The 23,393-nt window shown below is 39.5% G+C and overlaps 1 protein-coding gene across 1 annotated transcript in view; it reads left to right on the top strand.

The window, feature by feature from the left end:
• Positions 1-23,393, top strand: part of RAD50 (RAD50 double strand break repair protein) — a 112,399-nt gene that overhangs the window by 81,621 nt on the left and 7,385 nt on the right. The window lies entirely within an intron of this gene.

The raw sequence follows: 23,393 nt of genomic DNA, 5'->3' as shown, positions 1-23,393 counted from the left end.
CTTCTTAGGAGAAATGTCTCTTAAGTCTTCTGCCCATTTTTGGATTGGGTTGTTTGTTTTTTTGCTATTGAGCTGCATGAGCTGCTTATAAATTTTGGAGATTAATCGTTTGTCAGTTGCTTCATTTGCAGATATTTTCTCCCATTCTGAGGGTTGTCTTTTGGTCTTGTTTATGGTTTCCTTTGCTGTGCAAAAGCTTTGAAGTTTCAATAGGTCCCATTTGTTTATCTTTGTTTTTATTTCCATTTCTCTAGGAGGTGGGTCAGAAAGGATCTTGCTGTGATTTATGTCATAGAGTGTTCTGCCTATGTTTTCCTCTAAGAGTTTGATAATTTCTGGCATTACATTTAGGTCTTTAATCCATTTTGAGCTTATTTTTGTGTATGGTGTTAGGGAGTGTTCTAATCTCATACTTTTACATGTCCCTGTCCAGTTTTCCCAGCACCACTTATTGAAGAGGCTGTCCTTTCTCCACTGTACATTCCTGCCTCCTTTATCAAAGATAAGGTGACCATATGTGCGTGGGTTTATCTCTGGGCTTTCTATCCTGTTCCATTGATCTATCTTTCTGTTTTTGTGCCAGTACCCTACTGTCTTGATTACTGTAGCTTTGTAGTATAGTCTGAAGTCAGGGAGCCTGATTCCTCCAGCTCCGTTTTTCGTTCTCAAGATTGCTTTGGCTATTCGGGGTCTTTTGTGTTTCCATGCAGATTGTGAAATTTTTTGTTCTAGTTCTGTGAAAAATGCCAGTGGTAGTTTGATAGGGATTGCATTGAATCTGTAGATTGCTTTGGGTAGTAGAGTCATTTTCACAATGTTGATTCTTCCAATCCAAGAACATGGTATATATCTCTCCATCTATTTGAATCATCTTTAATTTCTTTCATCAGTGTCTTATAATTTTCTGCATACAGGTCTTTTGTCTCCTTAGGTAGGTTTATTCCTAGATAATTTATTCTTTTTGTTGCAGTGGTAAATGGGAGTGTTTTCTTAATTTCACTTTCAGATTTTTCATCATTAGTTTATAGGAATGCCAGAGATTTCTGGGCATTAATTTTGTATCCTGCTACTTTACCAAATTCATTGATTAGCTCTAGTAGTTTTCTGGTAGCATCTTTAGGATTCTCTATGTATAGTATCATGTCATCTGCAAACAGTGACAGTTTTACTTCTTCTTTTCCGATTTGGATTCCTTTTATTTCCTATTCTTCTCTGACTGCTGTGGCTAAAACTTCCAAAACTATGTTGAATAATACTGGTGAGAGTGGGCAACCTTGTCTTGTTCCTGATCTTAGTGGAAATGCTTTCAGTTTTTCACCATTGAGGACGACGTTGGCTGTGGGTTTGTCATATTTGGCCTTTATTCTGTTGAGGAAAGTTCCCTCCATGCCTACTTTCTGCAGGATTTTTATCATAAATGGGTGTTGAATTTTGTCGAAAGCTTTGTCTGCATCTATTGAGATGATCATATGGTTTTTCTCCTTCAATTGGTTAATATGGTGTATCACGTTGATTGATTTGCATATATTGAAGAATCCTTGCATTCCTGGAATAAACCCCACTTGATCATGGTGTATGATCCTTTTAATGTGCTGTTGGATTCTGTTTGCTAGTATTTTGTTGAGGATTTTTGCATCTATGTTCATCAGTGATAGCAGCCTGTAGTTTTCTTTCTTTGTGACATCCTTCTCTGGTTTTGGTATCAGGGTGATGGTGGCCTCGTAGAATGAGCTTGGGAGTAGTGTTCTCTGCTATATTTTGGAAGAGTTTGAGAAGGATAGGTGTTAGCTCTTCTCTAAATGTTTGATAGAATTGGCCTGTGAAGCCATCTGGTCCTGGGGTTTTGTTTGTTGGAAGATTTTTAATCACAGTTTCCATTTCAGTGCTTGTGATTGGTGTGTTCATATTTTCTATTTCTTTCTATGATTCATCTTGGCAGGTTGGGCATTTCTAAGAAATTGTCCATTTCTTCCAGATTTTCCTTTTTTTTTTTTTGCAGTACATGGGCCTCTCTCTGTTGTGGCCTCTCCTGTTGCGGAGCACAGGCTCCGGACGCGCAGGCTCAGCGGCCATGGCTCATGGGCCCAACCGCTCCGCGGCATGTGGGATCTTTCCAGACCGGAGCACGAACCCATATCCCCTGCATCAGCAGGCAGACTCTCAACCACTGCGCCACCAGGGAAGCCCCAGGTTGTTCATTTTATTGGCATAGTGTTGCTTGCAGTAATCTCTCATGATCTTTTTCTGCAGTGTCAGTTGTTACTTCTCCTTTTTAATTTCTAATTCTATTGATTTGAGCCTTCTCCCTTTTTTTCTTGATGAGTCTGGCTAATGGTTTATCAATTTTGTTTATCTTCTCAAAGAACCAGCTTTTAGTTTTATTGATCTTTGCTATCGTTTCCTTCATTTCTTTTTCATTTATTTCTGATCTGATCTTTATGATTTCTTTCCTTCTGCTAACTTTGGGGTTTTTTGTTCTTGTTTCTCTAATTGCTTTAGGTGTAAGGTTAGGTTGTTTATTTGAGATGTTTCTTGTTTCTTAAGGTAGGATTGTACTGCTCTAAACTTCCCTCTTAGAACTGCTTTTGCTGCATCCCATCGGGTTTTTTTTTGTTTTTTTTTTTTTCTTTTTGCGGTATGCGGGCCTCTCACTGTCGTGGCCTCTCCCGTTGCGGAGCACAGGCTCCGGATGCGCAGGCCCAGCGGCCATGGCTCACGGGCCCAGCCGCTCCGCGGCACATGGGATCCTCCCAGACCGGGGCACGAACCCGTATCCCCTGCATCGGCAGGCGGACTCTCAACCACTGTGCCACCAGGGAGGCCCCAATCCCATCGGTTTTGGGTCGTCGTGTGTTCATTGTCATTTGTCTCTAGGTATTTTTTGATTTTCTCTTTGATTTCCTCAGTGATCTCTTGGTTATTAAGTAGTGTACTGTTCAGCCTCCATGTGTTTGTATTTTTTACAGATTTTTTCTTGTAATTGATATCTAGTCTCATAGCGTTGTGGTCGGAAAAGATACTTGATACGATTTCAATTTTCTTAAATTTACCAAGGCTTGATTTGTGACCCAAGATATGATCTATCCTGGAGAATGTTCCATGAGCACTTGAGAAGAATGTGTATTCTGTTGTTTTTGGATGGAATGTCCTATTAATATCAATTAAGTCCATCTTGTTTAATGTATCATTTAAACCTTGTGTTTCCTTATTTATTTTCATTTTGGATGATCTGTCCATTGGTGAAAGTGGGGTGTTAACATCTCCTACTATGATTGTCTTACTGTGGATTTCCCGTTTTATGGCTGTTAGTGTTTCCCTTTTGATTTGAGGTGCTCCTATGTTGGGTGCATAAATATTTACAATTGTTATATCTTCTTCTTGGATTGATCCCTTGATCATTATGTAGTGTCCTTCTTTGTCTCTTGTAATAGTCTTTGTTTTAAAGTCTATTTTGTCTGATATTAGAATTGCTACTCCAACTTTCTTTTGATTTCCATTTGCATAGAATATCTTTTTCCATCCCCTCACTTTCAGTCTGTATATGTCCCTAGGTCCAAGGTGGGTCTCTTGTAGACAGCATATATCCGGGTCTTGTTTTTGTATCCATTCAGCCAGTCTATGTCTTTTGGTTGGAGCCTTTAATCCATTTACATTTAAGGTAATTATCGATATGTATGTTCCTATTACCATTTTCTTAATTGTTTGGGGTTTGTTATTGTAGGTCTTTTCCTTCTCTTATGTTTCCTGGCTAGAGAAGTTCCTTTAGCGTTTGTTGTAAAGCTGGTTTGGTGGTGCTGAATTCTCTTAGCTTTTACTTGTCTGTAAACGTTTTAATTTCTCTGTCAAATCTGAATGAGATCCTTGCTGGGTAGAGTAATCTTGGTTGTAGGTTTTTCTCCTTTATCACTGTAAATATGTCCCGCCACTCCCTTCTGGCTTGCAGAGTTTCTGCTGAAAGATCAGCTTTTAACCTTATGGGGATTCCCTTGTGTGTTAGTTGTTTTTCCCTTGCTGCTTTTAATATTTTTTCTTTGTATTTAATTTTTGATAGTTTGATTAATATGTGTCTTGGTGTGTTTCTCCTTGGATTTATCCTGTATGGGACTGTGCACTTCCTGGACTTGACTATTTCCTTTCCCATGTTAGGGAAGTTTTCAACTATAATCTCTTCAAATAATTTCTCAGTCCCTTTCTTTTGCTCTTCTTCTTCTGGGACCCCTGTAATTCGAATGTTGGTGCATTTAATGTTGTCCTAGAGGTCTCTGAAACTGTCCTCAATTCTTTTCATTCTTTTTTCTTTATTCTGCTCTGCAGTAGTTATTTCCACTATTTTATCTTCCAAGTTACTTATCCGTTCTTCTGCCTCAGTTATTCTGCTATTGATTCCTTCTAGAGAATTTTAAATTTGATTTATTGTGTTGTTCATCCCTGTTTGTTTGCTCTTTAGTTTTTGTAGGTCCTTGTTAAATGTTTCTTGTATTTTCTCCATTCTGTTACCAAGATTTTGGATCATCTTTACTATCATTACTCTGAGTTCTTTTTCAGGTAGACTGCCCATTTCCTATTCATTTGTTAGGTCTGGTGGGTTTCTGCCTTGCTCCTTCATCTGCTGTGTGTTTCTCTGTCTTCTCATTTTGCTTAAGTTACTGTGTTTGGGGTCTCCTTTTCACAGGCTGCAGGTTCGTAGTTCCCATTGTTTTGGGTATCTGTCCCCAGTGGCTAAGGTTGGTTCAGTGGGTTGTGTAGGCTTCCTGGTGGAGGGGACTAGTGCCTGTGTTCTGGTGGATGAGGCTGGATGTTGTCTTGCTGGTGGGCAGGTCCATGTCTGGTGGTGTGTTTTGGGGTGTCTGTTGACTTTTTATGATTTTAGGCAGCCTCTCTGCTAATGGATGGGGTTGTGTTCCTGTCTTGCTAGTTGTTTGGCATAGGGTGTCCAGCACTGTAGCTTGCTGGTCATTGAGTGGAGCTGGGTCTTGGCGTTGAGATGGAGATCTCTGGGAGATTTTCGCCGTTTGATATTATGTGGAGCTGGGAGATCTCTTGTGGACCAGTGTCCTGTACTTGGCTCTTGCACCTCAGAGGCACAGCCCTGATGCCTGGCTGGAGCACCAAGAGCCTGTCATCCACACGGCTCAGAATAAAAGAGAGAAAAAAAGAAAGAAAGAAGAGAGCAACCAAACCAAAAAACAAATCCACCAATGATAACAAGTGCTTAAAAAAAAAAAAAAAAAGGACAGACAGAACCCTAGGACAAATGGTAAAAACAAAGCTATACAGACAAAATCACACACAGAAGCAGACATATACACACTCACAAAAAGAGAAAAAGGGAAAAAAAATATATATCGGTGCTCCCAAAGTCCACCTCCTCAATTTGGGATGATTCATTGTCTATTCAGGTATTCCACAGATGCAGGGTACATCAAGTTGATTGTGGAGATTTAATCTGCTGTTCCTGAAGCTGCTGGGAGAAATTTCCCTTTCTCTTCTTTGTTCGCACAGCTCCCGGGGTTCAGCTTCGGATTTGGACCGGCCTCTGCGTGTAGGTCCCCTGAGGGCGTCTGTTCTTCACTCAGACAGGACAGGGTTAAAGGAGCAGCTGATTCGGGGGCTCTGGCTCACTCAGGCCGTGGGGAGGGAGGGGTATGGAATGCGGGGCAAGCCTGTCGCGGCAGAGTCCAGCATGACGTTACAACAATCTGAGGCGATGTGTGTTCTCCCGGGGAAGTTGTCCCTGATCTCAGGACCTTGGCAGTGGCGGGCTGCACAGGCTTCCGGGAGGGGAGGTGTGGATAGTGACCTGTGCTTGCACACAGGCTTCTTGGTGGCTGCAGCAGCAGCCTTAGTGTCTCATGCCCGTCTCTGGGGTCTGCGCTTGTAGCCGTGGCTCGCGCCTGTCTCTGGAGCTCCTTTAAGCGGAGCTCTTAATCCCCTCTTCTCGTTCACCAGGAAACAAAGAGGCAAGAAAATGTCTCTTGCCTCTTCGGCAGGTCCAGACTTTTTCCCGGACTCCCTCCCGGCTAGCTGTGGCACACTAGCCCCCCTTCAGGCTGTGTTCACACCGCCAGCCCCAGTCCTCTCCCTGGGATCTGACCTCTGAAGCCGAGCCTCAGCTCCCAGCCCCTGCCTATCCCGGCAGGTGAGCAGACAAGCCTCTTGGGGCTGGTGAGTGCTGGTTGGCACCGATCCTCTGTGAGGAAATCTCTCCACTTTGCCCTCTGCACCCCTGTTGCTGCGCTCTCCTCCATGGCTCTGAAGCCTCTCCCCTCTGCCACCCGCAGTCTCCACCCGCGAAGGGGCTTCCTAGTGTGTGGAAACCTTTCCTCCTTCACAGCTCCCTCCCACTGGTGCAGGTCCCGTCCCTCTTCTTTTGTCTCTGTTTTTTCTTTTTTTTTTTTTTGCCCTACCCAGGTACGTGGGGAGTTTCTTGGCTTTTGGGAGGTCTGAGGTATTCTCCCAGCGTTCTGTAGGAGTTGTTCCACATGTAGACATATTTCTGATGTATTTGTGGGGAGGAAGGTGATCTCCACGTCTTACTCTTCCACCATCTTGAAGCTCCCCCAATCCAATGGGTTTTAAATGGTAAATCATTGTGGTCTTCATTTGCAGTCCCGATTTCTAATGATGCTGAGCATCTCTTTTTGTTTGATCATGTTTCTTCTTTGGAATGTTTGTATTTTGTACCCATTTTTTTAAATTTAGTTTTATTTTTGGCTATGTTGCTGCCTGCGGGCTTTCTCTAGTTGTGGAGAGCGGGGGCTACTCTTCGTTGCGGTGCGCGGGCTTCTCATTGTGGTGGTTTTTCTTATTTCAGAGCACGGACTCTAAGCACATGGGCTTCAGTACTTGTGGCACGCAGGCTGTAGGGTGTGCGGGCTTCAGTAGTTGTGGTGCGCGAGCTCATTAGTTGTGGCTCGCGGGCTCTAGAGTGCAGGCTCAGTAGTTGTGGCGCACGGGGTTAGTTGCTCCACAGCATGTGGGAGCCGGACCAGGGATCAAATCCGTGTTCCCTGCATTGGCAGGCAGATTCTTAACCATTGCACCACCAGGGAAGTCCCTGTACCCATCTTTAATGTATTATTGGTAGTCTTACTGATTTGCATGTGTTCTTTTAGCTCTTCTGAATTTTAATTCTTTTTCAGTTATATGTGTTATAAATATCTTCTCAAGTTTTTGTTTATCTTTTCACTTTCTTATAGTGTCTTTTAATAAACAGATTTGATTGTAAGATAGTTATATTTACCAATCTTTTATGGTTAGCTCTTTTGTGTCTTAAGAAATCCTTCCCTATTCCTATATTTTCTGCTAAAAGTTTTAAAGTTTTGCTTTTCACATTCAAATACATTTAAGTATTTAATTCTAAATTGAATTTTATGTACAGTATGAGGTAGGAATCCAATCTCATTTTTTCTTATGGATACCAGTTGTCCTGGCTGTTTATTGAGAAATCTATCCTTTTCTAATGATCTGCAGTGTCACTTCTGTCATGTCAGAATTCCATGTGTGCATGGGTCGGTTCTGGGTTTTATATTGTTTCATTGGTCACTTTGTCTGTCTCTGTGCCATTACCAAGACTGTTGTAATTGCTACAACTTTACAGTATATTCAGCATGTAGCAAAATTTTGTTTTTTATTCAGTCTGTCCCTCTTTTGTCTTTTTTTTTTTTTTTTTTTTGCGGTACGCAGGCCTCTCACTGCTGTGGCCTCTCCCGTTGCGGAGCACAGGCTCCGGATGCGCAGGCTCAGCGGCCATGGCTCACGGGCCTAGCCACTCCGCGGTATGTGGGATCTTCCCGGGCTGGGGCTCGAACCCGTGTCCCCTGCATTGGCAGGCGGACTCTCAACCACTGCGCCACCAGGGAAGCCCCCATCTTTTGTCTTTTAACTAGTGAATTTAGTCCGTTCATTTCATTGTGATTGATTACTTAGTTATATTTATTTCTATTTTTTTTTCTACTTTCCTGACTTCTATGGGATTGATTGAATGATTTTTCTTTATTCCTCCTTTTTCCCTTCTTTGGGTTGTAAATGATATATTATACTTTAGTTATTTGGGTATTTACCTTTAATTTTTTAACATGCATATTCGACCTAAAAAAATCAAATGTATTGATTCCCAAAGGGGTCCTGGAGCAACATTACCAGCATCACCTTGGAACTTGTTAGAAATGAAAATTCTCACTTTCTACTCCAGACCTGTTAGTTCAGAAATGTTAGGGACAAGGCTCAGCAGGCTGTGTTTTAACAGGCCTTCCAGGTGATTATGATGCACATCAGAGTTTAAGAACCATGTCTCTAATATGACTTGCTTTATCTTCTTCTTGAATGTTAATTAATTTCTCCTATCTGCTGTGTTTTTATTGTCTGGTATTTTCATTTTACCTTGTTTTTATATCATCTCAAATTAGTAATAATTAATGTTATGGTTTCATAGTCAGTGCTTATTTGGATAAGTCCACATATGTTTACCAATTTCTTTTTTTTTTTTTTTTTTTTTTTTTTTTCTTTTTGCGGTATGCGGGCCTCTCACTGTTGTGGCCTCTCCCGTTGCGGAGCACAGGCTCCGGATGCGCAGGCCCAGCGGCCATGGCTCACGGGCCCAGCCGCTCCGCGGCATATGGGATCCTCCCAGACCGGGGCACGAACCCGTATCCCCTGCATCGGCAGGCGGACTCTCAACCACTGCGCCACCAGGGAGGCCCCTGTTTACCAATTTCTTATGAATCCCACTCCTTCCTTCTTTAGCTTCAGTTACTCTCTCTCTTTTATTTTTTTGAAGTACATCCTTTAATAATTTTTTTCAGTGAAGGATTGTTATTAGTAAATTCTCTTCCAGTCTTTGAAAAGTCTTTGCTCTCAGTCTTGATAGTTTACCTGAGCATAGGTTCTAGATTGAAAGGTTTTTTTTTCTTTTAGTACTTTGGAAATATTCCATTTTTTCCTGACCTCCATGGTTGCTGTTGAGAAATCATTCTAATTATTCCTTTGGAGGTAATCTGCCTTTTTTCTCTGGTTATTTTAAGATTTTTCCCTTGTCTCCAGTATTCTGCCTTTTTTTTAGAATGTGTCTAGATGTAGGTTTAGTTTTAGTTCTATTCAGGAATTATGCCTATTGATCTGAGGGTTGATACCTTTCACTAATTTTAGAAAATTCTCATATATTATCTCTTCAAGGATTATCCTTCCCCCATTTCTTACTATTATCCTGTCCTTCATTTCTCATTAGACATAAATAAACCTTCTCATTCTCTTCCTTCCATATTGCTTAACCCCTCTTGAATATACTGGTAATACACTGGGTAACTTCCTCATAAATACCTTCCAGTGCACAGATTCTTTAGCTGCTGCTTATACTGCCTATTGAGTTGTCCTTTTTTTTTTTTTTTTTTTTTTTTTTGCGGTATGCGGGCCTCTCACTGTTGTGGCCTCTCCCGTTGCGGACCACAGGCTCCAGACGCGCAGGCTCAGCGGCCATGGCTTACGGGCCCAGCTGCTCCACTGCATGTGGGATCTTCCCAGACCGGGGCACGAACCCGTGTCCCCTGCATCGGCAGGCGGACTCTCAACCACTGCACCACAAGGGAAGCCCGAGTTGTCCTTTTTAAATTTACTTTTCATTTCAGTATTTCAAGGTATATTCAATTCTACAAGTTCTATTTTATTCATTTTCAGAAATTTTTCTTTTTTTCATATTGTATTTTTTCCTTAGTGTTTTGATTCCTTCTTGTATGTCTTTACTCATTTTAAGTATACATATTTCATATTCTCTTTCACATTGTCATATTTTTTAATTATTTAATTTTGGGGGGGGTGTGTTGGGTCTTTGTTGCTGCATGAGGGCTTTCTCTAGTTGCAGCGAGCGGGGGCTGCTCTTTGTTGTGGTGCGCGGGCTTCTCATGCCAGTGGCTTCTCTTGTTGCAGAGCACAGGCTCTAGACATGTGGGCTTCAGTAGTTACAGCATGCTGGCTCTAGAGTGCAGGCTCAGTAGTTGTGGTGCACAGGCTTAGTTGCTCTGCGGCATGTGGGATCTTCCCGGACCAGGGGTAGAAACCATTTCCCTTGCAGTGGCAGGTGGATTCTTAACCACCAGGGAAGTCCCCATGTTTTCATTTTTTTATTTCACATTTTTAGAAGTCTCTTTCTACTATTTTGTGTGCTGATTCTAGCCCTAGTGAGGTATTTCTTGGGTTTCATGTAGTGTTTAATTGTAAGCTCATCTTTAGTAGTGCTTTTTTTTTTTTTTCCTATGAAGTGCCCTGTGACCTTTTTGTGTGGATGTCCTTCCACACAGAGATTTGTTTTGTATCTGCTGGGCACTCTGGGATAACACTGGCCTAAGTGTAGTTTTTATGTTAATTTTTCAGTTTGGGAGTTCCTGAACTACACTGGTGGTATAACAAAGGACCTTAAACCCATGTAAGGCATTTGCTCAGTACTTTGAACTCACAAATTATTAATTTTCCACTCTTTTATTGAAGGTTGCTGTTCAAGAGTCTCAGCCTTTATGTTGGGAGTCACTTCTTTCTGCCTCACTGGGTCCTATGCCTCATCTTCTGTCCTGGGTTATAATACTGAAACTCTGGGTTATGAAAATAATAACTAAATTCAGCTGCAGTATTATATCACACATTGACCGTTCTGGTTTTTAGTTCCATCTTTGTTTCTACCATGTAGGGATTTGCCTTTCTTTCTTGTAAACTCAGCTATAATGTAAAACAATTTTTGTTATAAATCTGTCTAGCATTTCTAGGTATTTGTAGCAGAAGAATTATCAATTATCAGTCACCTTAGATTTTATCTGTTGTTTTCTAAAAAGGAAAATATCCTCCTCAGTGCTAAGAGAAGTACACAGACAGGGTCTCTTCTCTTTTAAGGCTTCCTCTGGAAATAGCATAGTGAACAGACCAGCCTCAGCAGTGGCATTCAGACCACAAGGCTCAGGAGGACAGGAAGACCCCCTTTTCAGTATGAGGATTCTTTTAGTTAATGATGATAGCAAAGGTGTCCCCAGAATCACCTAGCTATAACTCTGGCATGTACAAATTTTGGAAAGTACATAGTCTTTTAAGATAAGTGAACATTGGAACTGAGCCAATTATATTATTTTCAAAAATAAATACTAATAAGATTTTTGTTGGATTAAGTTCGACTTCTACAATGACTTCTGGAGGGACACATCTTTTGTCCTCTTTCACTGTGAGTGAATAAGTTAACATTACAATGCTCCTTGGGTCCAGAAAGGCTCATAGATATGTATGTCTGTACCAAGTGGAAACTTTTTTTTTTTAAACCTCTTCAAATATTGAAATCTCTCCTAGATTTTTAGATCCAACAGTTTAAATTGTTGAAATTTAATATTTTGAAATAAGAGCATAGGCAAGACATTACTAAAGAATCCTCGGGGACTTCCCTGGTGGTCCAGTGGTTAAGACTTGGCGCTTCCACTGCAGGTGGCTTGGGTTCGATCGCTGGTTGGGGAATGAAGATCCCACATGCTGTGCCACAGCCAAAAAAATTCCTTGCCTGGTAGACTATGCATACATAACATTTGTCTTTTTTAAAAAAAATCCATAATTCCTTTTAGTCTTTCCAGCTATAGGCATATATGCCTTTAGAAGCCTTTTTACTTCTTGAGTTCTTTACCAACTGATGCTATGTGTGCGGTAAACTTATCAAACATTTGTTGAGCACTAAGGAATAGGAAACCCAGTCCTTACTGGCAAGTTTATTTGAAGAGACAAAAATCAAAACCAATTTTTTTTTTTTTTTTTTTTTTTGCTGTACGCGGGCCTCTCACTGTTGTGGCCTCTCCCCCTGCGGAGCACAGGCTCCGGACGCACAGGCTCAGCGGCCATGGCTCACGGGCCCAGCCGCTCCGCGGCATATGGGATCCTCCCAGACTGGGGCACGAACCCGTATCCCCTGCATCGGCAGGCGGACTCTCAACCACTGCGCCACCAGGGAGGCCCCAAAACCAATTTTTATCAGTAAAAATCTCCTGTACAGAATAGGATGACTTAAGTTGTTTTCTTTTTGTTTTGTTTTGTTTTTTAATTTTTTTTTGCGGTATGTGGGCCTCTCACTGTTGTGGCCTCTCCCGTTGTGGAGCACAGGCTCCGGACGCGCAGGCTCAGCGGCCATGGCTCACGGGCCCAGCCGCTCCATGGCATGTGGGATCTTCCCGGACTGGGGCATGAACCCGTGTCCCCTGCATCGGCAGGCGGACTCTCAACCACTGCACCACCAGGGAAGCCCACTTAAGTTGTTTTTGATGAAAAAATTGAACTGAGTTTTAAACAGCAAGAAATGTTTGTGTAAAAGTTGATAAATTTCATCTTCTTGAATCCTGAAAAATCCATAATCCATGGTTAAAAGTATTGCCTCTAGAGACTACCTGAATCTGAATCTGACTGTTGACCTTTAGCAAATTATTTGAATACCCTGAGCTTCAGTTTCCTTATCTATGAAATGGAAACCTTTTTTTAAATTCCATTATAGCATTCAGTATAGAGTCAGAATTAAAAGGGAAATTTACAGGCCATTTAGTCCAGCTTTCTTTGTCATGTTACATTCTTTATTTTTTATTTATTTATTTGGTTGTGCTGGGTCTTAGTTGCGGCAGGCAGGCTCCTTAGTTGTGGCATGCAGACTCTTAGTTACGGCATGCATGTGGGATCTAGTTCCCTGACCAGGGATCGAACCCAGGGTCCCTGCATTGGGAGCGCAGAGTTTTAACCACTGTGCCACCGGGGAAGTCCCAGTGTTACATTCTTTAATGTATATTGTTAAATTCTCTATTTCTTAAGAGCACTAAGGAACTTGACCAAGAAAACGTAGGTTTCTGTTGTTTCTATTTAAACATGCTTTAAGACTAAATTTCTCAAGGGTGGGGGCTCTGCAGAGGAGATACTTATGTTAATTCAATACTTAATATGTGTTAGCCATAATCTAATTGAATCGGGCATCTACCTGTAAAGGGCAGGTATTCATCAGAGAGATTAAGAAGACTGTCCAAGATTACCCAGCTAAATGGTTGAGATAAATTAGATCTCAGAACTAAGGCCTTTATATTCCCACTCTGCTGTGTTGCTACCATGGTCCCCCCCACCACCCTTTTTTAACCTTTAAAAAACTAATACCAATATTTATATAGAAAGTTTAACTAACTGTTAATTAACTCATACTTCCTGGTTTAGAGCCACAATAGTCAACTTATTTTTATATATTTTATACCTCCTTAGCAAAGTGTGTATGTATGTATGTGCATAATATATATTGTCATTTGTACTAGGATTTTGTTCAATTAAGATTTGAGTGCTTACATGTTTGCTACTGTTCTAGATACTGTATACTAAGTATACAGGGATGAAGAAACAGAAAATTAAGAAATAAATCCATAAACAATGAAAATTAACTATGGTGATGGGAATAACTGAGGGGCTACTTTAGGCCTTTTCTAAGGCAGAATCTTTCTGAGAATGTGACATTTAAGCTAGGACCTGATTGATGAGAGGAAGCAAGATATGCACAAAGCTGAGATGCACGCATTCCAGATGGAGAGAGTAGCTGATGTAGAGGCCCTAAGACCAGTACAAACGTGAGGTGTTCAAGGAATAGGAAGAAGGCAAGCGTGGCTGGAATATAGTGAGCAGGGGAATAAGGTCAGAGGAAGATGGTTCCCAGAGTATGCCATGCCTTGCAGCCTTGGTTAACAGTTTGATTTTATTCTAAGTGTGATAGGAAGTCACTGGATGGTTTGAAGCAGGGAGGTAACGTAATCTGATTCATAGTTTGAAGAAATCACACTTGTTGCCATGTGGAGAATGGATTATAGGGGCACCCAGGAGAGAGTGGTGGACTGGTGTAGGATGGTAGCAGTGGAAATGGAGAAAAGTAGATGGACTCCATTTTTGTTTTGGAGATAGAGTTGACAGGCCTTGCTTCTGAATTGAATGTAGGGGAGGAAAAGCAAAAGAAAGAAGGATTGATCCTACATGTGTTTTCTTGAGCAGTAGGATGTTGGGAAAGCAACTTCCCATTCCCTAAAATGGGCAAGATTGGGGAGGGGAAAATCTAGAGTTCTGTTTCGGACACTTTAAGTTTGAGGTGCCTGTAGACTTCTAAGTAGAGATGTCAAGCAGGCAGTTGGATGTATAATCTGGAGTCTAGAGTTCAGGGGAAATGTATAAATTTAGGAATTATCATCATATCTGTAGTATTTAAAGCCATGGAATGAGATTACATATGGAATAACTGTGGATAGAAATGGGAAGGGTCCCAAAACTCACGATGTTTACAAATACAGTGAAAAAGTAGCTGATGAAGTAGAAGAAAAATTCTAAAGGAGTGGTAGCTTGAAAACCAAGTACAGAAAGTATTTCCGGAGTCTAATGCTATTGAGAGGTCAAATGAGATGAAGGACTAAGAAGTGACCCTTGAAATTGATAAAATGGAGGGTGTTCATCACTTTGGGGAGCAGTCTCAGTGGCATGGTTGGAACTGAAGCCTTAGAGTTGGATGAGGAGAGAATGGGTGGTAAGAAATGGAGACAGTGAGTATAGATAATTCTTTAAAAAATTCTGCTGTGAAGAGGAGCAGAAAAATGGAGTGCTAACTAGAGGGGACAGAGGGGCCAAGTTAGGTATTATGTAGGTTGGTTTTGTCTTAAATTTTATGTGCACATATTCTGCTACAAGGTAGCTCTTCCTCTTAGTACACTGACCTGCAGACCTGGGGTTTCATGTGTTAACTAAATAGAAAACTATACCTAGGAGCCCTCCTGCTATCCCTACAGACCCTGAGAGCCATTGGCAGCAGGAACAAGAGGAATTCCCTCAATAAGGCACCTGTTCATTCAAAAACCCCTGTTCTGTCTTCTCTTGGCAGACTCTGGGAAGACAGAAATATCATACCCTGTCCCTCCTGCAAAGTGGTAACTGTTCAATAGGGGAGACCATGGTAGGTGCTGCATAGCCTATACTTGACCTGGGCCATGAATAATGAAGGAAGGGCATTTCAGTAGAGAAAAGTGCCTTAATCATGGAGGCATCACACTGAGCAGAGTGAGGGCATGTGAGGGAGCTTGATGGGGCCAGCCAGGAGCTTGTGGGGGTGGGGAGGTACAGTGGTGCTTTCCAGCAATTTAGGCTTGCCTAAGGAACAAAGTCAGGCTGTTTACTGAGTTCTGTTATCTGGTTATCAGATGGGTTCTTCTAACTGAGAAGAAAAGAAGTGGTACCGATTTCTCCAAAACTGAGTGTTTATGGGCTTATGCTTGCAAATCTTCTTAAGGTTTATACTGTGAGCCTTCTCACCTAGAAGAAAGTAAGGTCCAAAATTTCCCATATTGTTTCACCTCTTAGAAGCACGTAGTCATTGTAATTGTTGCCTTCATCTGTCTATTTAAGGTAACACAGGAAATTAGCAGTGCATTTTCAAGAAAAGCTGATTACCATCTGTTATTAGTAATCATCTAAAACAATCACTGATTGTAAGCATTGCCAATGGTCAGAGACACACTAGATAAGAAGGGGGAAAACATCCATTATTTAGAATTTATTATCCCTTATCCACTCCCTTAAAAGAAGACATCAATTAAAATGAAGTGATTTTTGAATATATGAAAGTACACTGTTCTACCCTATCCCCAAAGTGTTCCACTGTCATTTTCCCCCAAATGTGGAATGTTGCACATTAAGTCATATTTCTTCTGAGACTCAGTGGAAACATGTAAGTTTTGCATCCAAGGCAGCCAACTCTCTTTGAGTCTTTTCAGAGCCTGGCTTCTTACACTCAAGGAGAGCTTGGGGGTGAGGGCTTTAACCAGGACTCACCTCATGGCCACCATTCTCATTCTTGTCTTGGATACGGTACAGTTTCACATCAGCAGCCCCTGTAGCATCAAATAAGTAGATTACAAAACCAAATGATAGCTGGTGGCATTTCACACTCGCAGGTTTTCTTAACCAAATATTTATCAAGCACTGTGTTAATAGTGGGTGGCCCATTGCCTGAATTTTAAAAGCTGATATTTGAGAGTTTGGCTAAAGGAAGTACAGCAATTCAACAGTTTTAAGTGTTTCAGGAAATTCGTTTAATAGTCTTAAAGGTTTTATCCAGAAAAAGAGGGCATTTTTCTTTTAAATGTGCAACTTAAGTTTGGCAAGTTAGGGATTTTAAATTGTGCTAAGTAATAAAAACCACTATTAGTTTGGAACGTGATAGTAGAATGTGATACTCATCATATCACTTCCTTTATATTAGAGGGCTTCCACTGACCTAAATGTAGGAAGACAGGAAATTCTCACAGTGGTAACTACAGTAGAGAAGAGTATTCAATCAAAATTGATCTTAGCCAATTTTTTGGCAACCTGTGTATCTCATAGTTTGGAACAATTTTATATACAAAGATGAGGATAATACTGTTGGCAAATGTCTTTTGTAAGTATAATCTTTTCTACTGCTTTTGTCCAGCTTAGGTAATCTTCATGAATTTGTTTTTATCCTACTTCTGAACGAATTTTTTTATTAGGAAGGCACACATGTATTTGGCCCTTTTAATTATTATTTTATTTACTGAAATAGCTTGAGACATGAGGAAATCCAGTTCAAATTTTGCAAAATGGTAACTAAGCTTCCTCAGTAGTTTGAGTCCTGGAGATGGCTAAAATACGAAAGATGTAAGAGCTGGAAGGGTCTTTTCCTGGCAGGTGAGATTTTGGTCTACCTAATGACTAATGACCTAATGACATTTGGTCTAATGACTCTATTTCAGGCATTCAATTCTCTGCTAATGACTAAGTCCTGAGATGATTTTAAAAGTGGCCTCAGAGCAGGGCAGCAGCAAAAACCCTGAACTACTGTCCTGGGGATGCCTAATGTGCTTCATTTGTGACATCAAGCTAGAACCCATGTGTACTTAGAAAGTAGATTACTCCGAGGCTTGCAGAAGCTTTTCATTACAGGTCCAAGTGTGGAGGCAGTTAGCTTAGAACACAAAGGAAAATCATCTAGAAATTGCTGGGGCAGAAGCCATAGTGCAAAGAGGTGCTGAAGGACAGTATAGTTAGCTTGGCATTCAAAGGAGGTGTCTGTGTGAAGAAGGAAGGAGGGGCATGGATGAAAACAGCTCTACATACTACACTAGCGCATACCCCTTTCTCTCCTTTTTAAATAGACTATTTTTTGGAGCAGTGTTAGATTCACAGCAAAATTGAGCAGAAAGTACAGAGATTTCCCATATATCTCTGCCTCCCCCCACCCCAACCATAGCCTACCCCACTATCAACATCCCTTACCAGAGTGGTACATTTGAAGAACCTACATTCACACATCATACTCACCAAAATCTGTAGTTCACATTAGAGTTCACTCATGGTGTTGTACGTTCTGTGGGTTTAGACAAATATCTAATGACATGTGACTACCATTATAGTATCATATAGAATAGTTTCACTGGTATTTGTCTTTCTGTCTTTTGGCCTCATTGTGCCTCCCTTAAAACAGTAAATATATTAGGCCTTTGTCATTTGTGAGGATCACATCCTAAGACTTTCATGGATCACCAAAATTATAAATACCACTAAAACCATCATTTGTCCTCATAAAATGCAACAGATTGTTACTGAAATTTTCAAGGAAATCTTTCAGATTCTTAAGAATATTTAAATATAAGATTGATTTATAAATCACTATTTTCTTAGATCTTAGACCTTTTCATTTTATTTTGGGAATCAGTTTTCACAAAACATACACTTAATATGAGTTAGTACTATATGCATTTAACTGAATGACATGCACACTCCAGACACATGGTGGTGCTGATGCAACCAGCCAGATGACCACTTACCCACAATAGTTTCCAGCCCATGAAATTTATATCTTTGCCTCAGCAGAATGATAGTTTACTAGAGGTCATGGACCTTCAAGGTCATTCTTAAATGTTAGTTACTTGTAAAGTCCAAGTGCTAAAAAGTGTGTTAGGTTAATCTTTGGGTCTGTATAGTTCAGTCAGCAGTCAGCTCCCACAGGGTTCCTGCACAGTTCTGTTTCAGAGCTGCTTTTCTTCCACAGCCCATGCCTAAGTCAAGCCCTCCTTAACTCTTACCTGTATTACTGTGGTAACTTCCCCCATCTCATTATCCCTCCCACCCCTGTTAAACTTCTACCAGGTTAATTTTTTTAAAGCTGGTGGTAGCTATTCTCTTCTAATTTTAGGAAAGACTTCCACACCTGGCCTTTCCCATTTCATCTCTCACTACTCACTATATTCTAACCAAACTGAATAATTTTGTTTCTTTAAGACACCTTGCATTTTACTATGCTGTTTCTCGTTCTTTGAATGTTACCTTGATAGAGCCCTTCCCAAACATGTAACTTTTTCCTTCCTTTGTATGCCATAATATTTTGTGCCACTTAACCCATTCAGCCTTGTATTACAGATATTTATGCTTCCTCCACTCCATTATTCTTCAAATCACAGAACATGGTTCAAGCTGGGACTTCAGTTCATTTCCTTGACAATGCCTAACATTTATCAGCACTTAAGTAGTATTACATTGGTGACATATTTTCATTTCCTTCACAGTGCTTTTGCATGAATGTACACACAAATCTTTTGTGTGAATAGTATCACACTGTAGGTGTTTTTTGTTGTTTTTTTTCCACTTTACCATGTGATGAAAATCATGTTCATATATGTAAATAACTCATTATCTTTAATGGCTGCATAATATTCTATAAAATGGATATTACCTACTTTATTTAACCACTGATAGACATATTAGGAAGCCTTTAAATGCTTGCTACTACAGATAATGCTACAATGTATGTCTTTGCACACTTGTGCAGATATATCAGAAAGATAGCTTCCTAGAAATAGAATTACTGGGTCAGAGGGTATGTATATTTTTTACTTGTTAGTGCCACATTGCCTTCCAAAAGCACAAAGTTTATGTTTCTACCAGTAATGTATGAAAGTACCCATTTCTTTGTCTGCTTTTCATACTATCAACCTTTTTAATTTTTCACAGTCTGTTACACCAAAAATGCTCTCACTTTAATTTATATTTCCCTGTTTAATAGTGAGCTTAAATTTAAATGTCTTTTCATATGTTGGCTGTTTGTATTTCTTCTCCAAGAATTGCCTATTCACATCTCTTTGCCAATTTTTCTATTAGGTTGTCTTTTCCTAAGTGATTTGTATCATTTTTAAAAATAGATTCTAGATATTAATCCTTTTCACATACATATCAAGGAGTTATTCCCAGTTTGTTATTTGTCCATTAACTTTATGATGTTATTTGTGACTTAATTTTTAGGTAGACAGATCTTTAGTCTTTTTATTTATGACTTCTCAATTACAAGGGCCTTCCCAATCCTACGGTTACAAAAATGTTTTCTTTTAATAGTCTCATTTATTTTTAATCTTTTAATTTATATGAATTTTATTTGAAGTTTGATAAAGGATAGTGATATAATTTTAATTTTTTCCTCTTTCCAACACTATTAAAACCTGTCCCATTGATTTGAAATGTCAGTTATAAACACTAAAGTTCTGTGTGTATTTATTTAGTTTTTATTCCTGTCCCAGTACTATGATTTTATTCATTTGCATTATCTCTCAAATATGAACTTTAGAGTCACCTTGTGGGTTTCATTTAAAAATATTATTTAATCTTGTTGGGAGTTTTGTTTGGATTGCATTTAATTTATGGATTACTTGGGGGGAAATGGACACCTTTTCAATATTGAATCTCCCATTTTGGACCGCTATAGTATGTCTCTCATATTTATTCAGGGTGTTGTTTGTTTGTTTGTTGTCCTATTGTAAAGTTTTATAGCTTTTCATCTAGAGCCTGTACCTTTTTGTTAGATTTATTCCTTGGTATTTCATAGTTTTTACTGCCACCATGAATAGGATCCTATTTTCTATTATGTTTCCTATTGGATTTTGCTACTAGGTAATGTATGTTTATTTTATTTCTGACCACCTTATTAGTCTTAATAGTTTTTCAGTTGATTTCTTAGGTTTTCTGAGTGTACAGTTATATCATCTGCAGAAACAATGACAAGTTGCTGTTTTTGTTCCCCTCATTTAGTCTTCATTTCTTTTTATTGTCTTGCTCAATTGTTAGGCATCTCCAGGACATTATTTTAGAGTAGCAATAATAAGAGGTATCTTTTGTTCTTAGCTTTAGGAGGAACACTTTTGTATATTTTAACATTAAATTTTGATGCTTGATGTGGCTATCTAATAGTCATTTTGTCTAATTAAGAAAATTTTCTGTTTTTCTCTTATTGAGGAGTTTTATCAAAACTCAGTATTATAACATACTTTTTGACACCTATTGAGATAATTTTTTTCTTTTAATCTCTTAATGCAGTAAATTATTTTTTTTTCCTGTTGTACTGTTCTTGGTTTCTTGGGATAAACACTATTTGGTCATGATACATTGTTTTTAACACCTTCAGTCCTAAATTTGATTTTATTTAGAATGTTTTTATCTATATTCATAAGCAAAATAGGCCTATACTTTTTTTTTCTCTCTTTTTACTTATGTTTCTCCTTGCTGTGTAATACTTTATATACTTGGGAGCTAGCTGCACCTTGAAGAATTGATAACATTCACTTATAAAACCGTCTGAGCCTGATGACTTTAAAGATGGCATTTTGACTGCCTTTTTAATTTTAATTATATTCAAGGGCTGTTAATATCCTATTTTTCTCTGATCTTGAGCACATTACTAACTTGATTAAATCTCAGTTTTCTCCCCCCTCCTTGTTTTATTTTACTGAGAAATAATTAACATACATCACAGTATAAGTTTAAGGTATACAGAGTGATGGTTTGATATACACATATTATGAAATGATTACTATAGTAGGTTTAGTTAAAATCCATCATCTATAGAAAAAATAAAAAGAAAGGAAAAACAATTTTTTTCCTTGTGATGAGAACTCTTAGGATCTACTTTCTTCACAACTTTCTTACATGTCATACAGCAGTGTTAAGTACAGTCATCATGTTGTACATTACATTCCTAGTACATATTTATCTTATAAGTGGAAGTTTGTACCTTTTGACCACCTTCATCCAATTTCCCCATCTCCCCATGCCCCCACCTCTGGTAATCACAGATCAGTCTCTTTTTCTATGAGTTTGGTGTTTTGTTTTATTTTTTTTAATTTATTTTAATTTTGGCTACGTTGGGTCTTCATTGCTGCATGCGGGCTTTCTCTAGTTGCGGTGAGCGGGGGCTACTCTTCATTGCGGTGGCTTCTCTTGTTGCGCAGCATGGGCTGTAGGTGCATGGGCTTCAGTAGTTGTGGCATGCAGGTTCAGTAGTTGTGGCACGTGGGCTCTAGAGCACAGGCTCAGTAGTTGTGGTGCACAGGAGTTGCTCTGTGGCATGTAGGATCTTCCTGGATCAGGGATTGAACCCACGTCCCCTGCACTGGCAGGCGGATTCTTAACAACTGCGCCACCAGGGAAGCCCTGTGATTTATTTCAGAGAGTGTTCTGCCTGTGTTTTTCCTCTAGAAGTTTTATAGTATCTGGTCTTGCATTTAGGCCTTTGATCCATTTTGAGCTTATTTTTGTATATGGTGTTAGAGAATGTTCTAATTTCATTCTTTCACATGTAGCTGTCCAGTTTTCCCAGCACCACTTATTGAAGAGACTGTCTTTTCTCCATTGTATGTTCTTGCCTCCTTTGTCATAGATTGTCCATAGGTGTGTGGGAGTACCGTACTGTTTTAATTACTATAGCTTTATGGTATAGCTTGGAATCAGGAAGTGTGATACCTCCTGCTTTGTTGTTCTTTCTCAGTGTTTGTTTGGCTATTTGGGGTCTTTCATGGTTCCATATGAGTTTTAGGAGTTTTTTTTTTTCTATTTCTGTAAAAAATGCCTTGGAATCTTGATATGGATTGCATTGTATCTATCGATGGCTTTGGGTAGTATTGACATTTTAACAATATTAATTCTTATAATCCATGAACATGAGATACATTTCCTTTTTTAATTTTTTTTTTATTTTTTGGCCCTGCTGTGTGTCTTGTGGGATCTTAGTTCCCTGACCAGGGATCGAACCCATGCCCTCAGCAGTGAAAGCACAGAGTCCTAACCACTGGAGTGCCAGGGAATTCCCGCCTTTCTGTTTATTTCTGCCTTCATTTTCTTTCATCAGGGTCTTGTAGTTTTCATAGTAGAGATCTTTCACCTCCTTAGTTAAATTTATTCCTAAGTACTTTATTGTTTTTGATGCTATTGTAAACAGGATTGATTTATTTCTTTTTTAGAAAATTCACTGTTAGAGAATCTCAGTTTTCTTAATGGTAAAATGGAGATAACCAAATCTAACTCTCAGTATTGTAGTAAGGATTAAATGAGATAAAATATGATTATTTAGCATAATTGTACCTTACATAAGGTAAATGCTCATCACTAGTAGCCACTTATCATTGTTATTCCTTCAAGTAGATTAATGCAGTTACTGTAATCATTGCACAGTGGGGTTGTAAGCTCCATATTAGCAGAGAGATAAGATACAAAGATAAGTGAATGGTCCAGCCAAAAGTAGTGGGCATCCACTCTGTCTGCCATGATCGTTGGTGAGTCTGGATCCCTCTAAGGACTAGAGCTTTTTCCTGCATTGTTGTCTCTCAGCAGACCTACCCATGGGCGAGGACATACCACCTCTGTTGTACCAGGGAGCTGTGGTGTAGGCTATGTGTGTGCACCTGGGACATCTGTGCCCCACCTGGAGCTTGTTCTCCACATTGAGAGTGCTTATTTATGTTGATTATGGAAGATTTTTAACTTGAATGGAAAGATGACATTTTTGAAAAGTCATTTGAAAAATCAAGATCGTAATGTATAAAGCTAAGCATTACATGATTGGTCTCAAGAACATTCTCTGAGGTTTGTTTTTTTTAAACAAATACTTAGAAGTTGTGTCTGTCTTTTTGACAGAAGTATAAAATCTGAGACTGAGATAGATGCATAAAATAGAAAATGGAGACTTGTTGCATTCTCATCAACAAGCAGAATATGGTTTTTTCTGGTTTTTATTACTTCACAATCCTTCATCTGATATTTAAAATGTATTTATGTTGAGTCATTTCTTTCTCTTTTGCTGGTAAACCGGAAGGTCATGAAATGATTCTGCAGAGGCAGTAGCATTACATTCAGTTTCTTTTTTTGTATATATCAGTTAAGAGACTTGTAAATGGAAGTATGTCCACCTCACATCCTTTGTATGGTAATGGCAGTGATGTTTGCCTTTTTGTGACTGGTGCAACATTTATTAATTCATAAACCCAATTCCAAATAACCTAAGGGCTTTTTGACGAAAGGTGACTCTAGTAAGAACAGTGTTAGATTTTGAC

Source organism: Mesoplodon mirus, assembly GCF_964341445.2.
Source record: "Mesoplodon mirus genome assembly, chromosome: 5".
Lineage (NCBI taxonomy): Eukaryota > Metazoa > Chordata > Mammalia > Artiodactyla > Ziphiidae > Mesoplodon > Mesoplodon mirus.
The sequence above is the reverse complement of the archived record's forward strand: the minus strand, read 5'-3'. Positions and strand labels throughout refer to the sequence as shown.